Genomic DNA, 5,500 nt, shown 5'->3' on the forward strand with positions numbered 1-5,500 from the left:
TACAGTGAACTGCCAGGGCAAGTCTATTAGCTTCTACTATCTTGTTGGCCAAACCTTTTGTTTCAATGGCTGCCACCAACCTCACAATATACCAAGTATAGAAATATTGCATAATGTAACATGTGAAAAATAAATATTCGCGCCGCCTTCAAACAGTGAACAAAACTGTAAACATGTCCCATTTCAAATTGTGTATTCTATTTGGTCAAACATTTCATTCAATTTGCAAGATTTGTATAAAAAAAATGAAGATATTGTGGTCATAAAAACCATTAGAATTTGTATCATTTTGTTAAGAAAAAAGTAACCCCTGGCTCATTGTATACCAAACTAAAAATGAAATTTGTATTAAAGGCTGAGAAATATTCGAAGAGGAATCCTTAGTATCTACAAGCTAACCACTTATTACTTGAGCTAACAGATATACTTCGGAATCCCCAAAGTCAGGAAGCATGACTGCTTCTCCACAAATGGCCGATTTCACGAGAGGGACAAGCATTGCCAAACTCATCAGTCATGACAAGCCACTTAAACTGAAAGGGAAAGATACACCAAACAATCTCACAGTAATTGCTACTTGTAGTCTTTCCACTACTCTAAGGTAGTAACTAAGTACTCTCAAACTCAGTGGAGGCTAAAAGATCTCTGACTTGTCACTTAAAAAATAAGGAAGGGACTAGCACTCTAAAACTCAGTGGTGGCTGCAAAATCTCTGATTGGTCACTTGAAATTTAAAGGAGGGACTAGCACTCTCAAACTCAGTGGTAGCTGCAAGATCCCTGATTGGTCATTTGAAATTTAAAGGAGGGACTTGCACTCTCAAACTCAGGGGTGGCTGTAAAATCTCTGATTGGTCACTTGAAATTTAAAGGAGGGACTAGCACTCTCAAATTCAGTGGTAGCTGCAAGATGTCTGACTGGTCACTTACAATTTAAGGATGGACTAGCATTCTCAAGCTCAATGATGGCTGCAAGATCTCTGACTAGCCACTTAAAATGTAACGGAGGGACTATTACTTCCAAACTGGTCACTTGAAATCAAGGGGAGTATCTAGTTCTCTCACACTCTGGTGGCTGGTCACTAAACATTTGAGGAAGGAACTAGCACTCTCAAACTCAATGGTGGCTGCAAGATCTCTGGCTGGTCACTTAAAATGTAAGGGAGGGACTATTACTTCCAAACTGGTCACTTGAAATCAAGGGAAGTATCTAGTACTCTCACACTCTGGTGGCTGGTCACTAAACATTTAAGGAAGGGACTAGCACTCTAAGACTCAATGGTGACTGCAAGATCTCTGATTGGTCACTTACAATTTAAGGTAGTAAATAAATACTCTCAAACTCAGGGGTGGCTACAAGATCTCTGACTGGTCACTTATAAAATAAGGAAGGACTAGCACTCTCAAACTCAGTGGTGAATGCAAGATCTTTCGCCGGTCACTTGAAATTTAAGGAAAATACTAGCACTCTCAAACTCAGTGGTGGCTGCAAAATCTCTGATTGGTCACTTGAAATTTAAAGGAGGGACTAACACTCTCAAACTCAGTGGTAGCTACAAGATCTCTGGGCTGGTCACTTACAATTTAAGGGAGAGTGTAGTACTCTCAAACTCAGTGGTGGCTGCAAAATCTCTGATTGGTCACTTGAAATTTAAATGGAGGGACTTGCACTCTCAAACTCAGTGGTAGCTGCAAGATCTCTGGCTGGTCACTTAAAATTTAAGGGAGGGATTAGCACTCTAGCTCAAACAGTATTAATCACTGAACCAAGGTAATTGTTTGTTAAAACTGCTCCACTACATTCAGATACTACCACACGAAATTACATGCATCTAAATTGTTTGAAATATGCAAAATATAACTTTATTTCAAATAGGTTTAATGCAAACAAGCCATGGATGATGACTCAGCTCCCCCCCCCCCCCCCCATGGATGTTTTCTGAGAATTGCCACCAGTGATGTTAGTGTGATGTACATGTATAAGATTATATGAAATATAGCACCAATGGCATTGTAGAGCAACTGTATAATTGACAATATTTGCATAATATTTATGAATGTTTATTTATTTGTCCAACATTCCCTGCTGTTATCCTGCCAATACAAGTGATTATTTGGCTGTTGGTATGGGTGTGGTCTTGTTGCTAGGCACATTTACATACATTTTTTGAATGTTTATTCAATTGCCTATGTAATACATATTGTTATCTTTGCAATATACTGGGTCATTTGGCTGTTGCTATAGGCGTGGTCTTGTTGCTAGGTCCATTCGCATACATTTTTTAAATGTTTATACACTTGACTTAAATCCCTGTTGTTATTTTTTTTTGTTGCTAAGGATATTCGCATATATTTTTTGAATGTTTAATGACTTTCTTAACTGACGATGTTGTCATTTGACCAAAACACATTGCCATTTTTTTTATATGGGCGTGGTCACTGTTACCAAGGCCAAAATGTTTTACAGACAATCTGCAGAAGAACACTTCTGAGAACATTCCCAACAAATTTCAGGCCAATCTGCCCAGTAGTTTTGGAGTTTCAGATTTTTGACCAAAAAACCCATCTTTTGACACAAAAATGGCTCTAAATGGGCTAAATTGCATCATATCCCAAAACAAATTGACATGCATATGTATGACATAGTTCATTATCCATTGACTATAAAGATTGAAAGAAATCAGTCATGAATGTACAAGATATGACTCTGGACGGATGGACGCACGCATGGACAGACAGAACCCAATCTATAAGCCCCCTTCGGACTACGTCCAGCTGGGCTAACTAACAACCAAATATAGATAAGAGGATATAAACTTTTAAAGAGTTAACACAATAATGTCTCTACTGTCAAAAATAGCAGAGCTAACAATAACTTGTTCAGTTGTAAAAAACACTCATTTAAAATACCACACATTTCCAGACCATGCATTAACTGTTTTTGCTGATTTTACAGGTAGGTATATAATTACCAGATGTAACATATGTTCCACTTATGAATCATGCAGGTTGGTAAACATATAGTTCAAAAATCTTAACCAACAAATCCAAGTAACTACATTGTGTGTATATATATATATATATATATATATATATATATATATATATATATATATATATATATATATATATATATATATATATATATGTGTGTGTGTGTGTGTGTGTGTGTGTTCGACAAAAACTTCTTCTTTTTTCCAATCTATCAAAAGAGTAATTTTGGAACAATTCCTCAACAACACTATATTGATTTCAATTTACGACGCTTTTTATTGAAGTGTTGAAGTTCACTTGCTTTAGTCATTAAATTCACCCTTATCAGTGTGAAAAGAGGACATTATAAGCTATCAATTCATGATAAACTTCTAGTATATGGAGAGTCTAATAATGTAATCAATCTGTAAACGATGCCAGATAAAATAAAGTACATGTAGTTCAATGATAAACCTAGTATGTGGTCAGTCTAATGTGATCTTTAACAGTGACTTTGCAATTCTAAGGCCTACATGTATACTTTTGTTTACAATTTGAAACTTTGATCACAGTGACTGTAGTAGTTTGTTTAATATCTAGCAACCACTATATGTACATTTATTACAGATTGATTACATTATTGGACTGACCACATACTAGGACTTTATCATTAAATGATTGCCACATGCTCTTTTTAACACTGTTAAGGATGAATTCAATGACCACAGCAGGCATTTGAAGTTATACACTTCCCCGAAACAAATTGTAGATGTACTTTTTCTGATTTTCTACAATAACATCTACCACTACTCTGCTCCATTTTAACAAATAAACAACAAATAGTTGCTATCTATTTATGTAGTAACAAATATGTTGACTCTAATTCAAAACAATGCAAGGTATTTAATGTATGTAGTACATTTATGACAACTCATAAACTTTTCAGCATCAGAATGAACAATAATGTTTGTCTCCTTATCCTTTACATTACTTCTTTCAGCTAAAGCATAATTGCTACAAAATGGCTAGATTTAAATTTGTATGATGACAAAGCAATAGCATTGCACTTTCAACAACATCGTGAGTGAAGAAAAGCAAAACTAGGTATTTTTTTCTTTGATCGATTTGCTTATCTTTATGAAGTGTTGTTTATTTTTATGAAGTGTAAATTTCCTTAAATTGCTTTTATCAGTGGAAATATCATTCACATTCTACCGCTGCTACATTACCAAAGGATGTTACTTTGAAATGATGCCATACTGTGATTATGGTTAATGTAATGTGCTTGTCGATCTTTAGCTAAATCTTGTCTAATACCTGGTTTTCTTGAAATATACAGTTTCAAATTGTATCTGCCAAGAATGACACGTTCATCTGAAAGAAACTCTTACTCTGTATAACTAAATAACAGTCTGTTGATGTAATTAACATAGCTACCTTTCATAGGAACCACACTTCATTAGTTTCACTTGAACAATATCTATTTCAGAAATGGTTGTAAATATGTGATTCAATAATGTTTTAAAGAGGGTGAAGCAGCAGAGTGTGATACGATCCACAATGAATCCAAAATCATGATACAAACAAGGCAGTAGACTATTCGAATGTATTCCTACATGTGTATACTTGTGTAGCAGAGATATCATTTTCTGCCAGATGTAATAATCTGTTTATACATAACACTATGATCAGTAAAGTATATGCTGTGATGGCTTTTTCCTTGCACTGCCATCCTTAAACTTTAAGGTGATGACAAATGCGTTAAGGTGCCTAACTAGAGCAGCCCTAAGGGACCACTAGAAAAAAAGTTCAAATATTAAGCAGGCAAGTTTTGTACATCAAATTCTTTTGGGTAAATCATGCTTGCATTGATGAATAAATTGCCTACAAGATGATAGTGTTTTTTGCCCAAAATGTACTCCCCTTTGTCTGTTGCTATGGGCGTGGTCATGGTTGCAAGGTATATTTGCATGCAGTTTTTGAATGAGTGCTCACTTGCCTAAGAATACCCATTGTTACAAATATACTTGTGAAATACAGCACCATTGGCTGTAGCTATGAGTGTAGTCATGGTTCCTGGGGAATTTGCATATATTTTTTGAATGTTTATTCAATTGCTCGCCAGATGATGTTGTTATTTGACCAAAATACTCTGCCATTTGGTTGTTGCTAAGGGCGTGGTCATGGTTGCTAGGGGCAATTTTGTCAATGTTTTTGGAGTAAATCTGCAGAATAACACTTTCAGAAACATCTCATCAAATTTCATACTCAATTACTTAAAGTACTTTTTGAGATAAGAGTTTTGGACTTTAACCCACAAACACCTCTTTAAAAATGTTCCCACCATATTTCAGACCACTCTACCATATACTATAATTTCCCTATTAGTCATGGCGCCAAAGTCCAAAAAGTGGCTTAAAACAAGCGTTACCTCACATGGTTTGAAGTACAAAATTTGACATCATATTCGGTTACAGTAATATCTGGGCCATCAGAAAAATGATGTCTCTTGCGCAAACTCACAGGAG

The sequence above is a fragment of the Glandiceps talaboti genome, chromosome 20 (genome assembly GCF_964340395.1).
Source record: "Glandiceps talaboti chromosome 20, keGlaTala1.1, whole genome shotgun sequence".
Lineage (NCBI taxonomy): Eukaryota > Metazoa > Hemichordata > Enteropneusta > Spengelidae > Glandiceps > Glandiceps talaboti.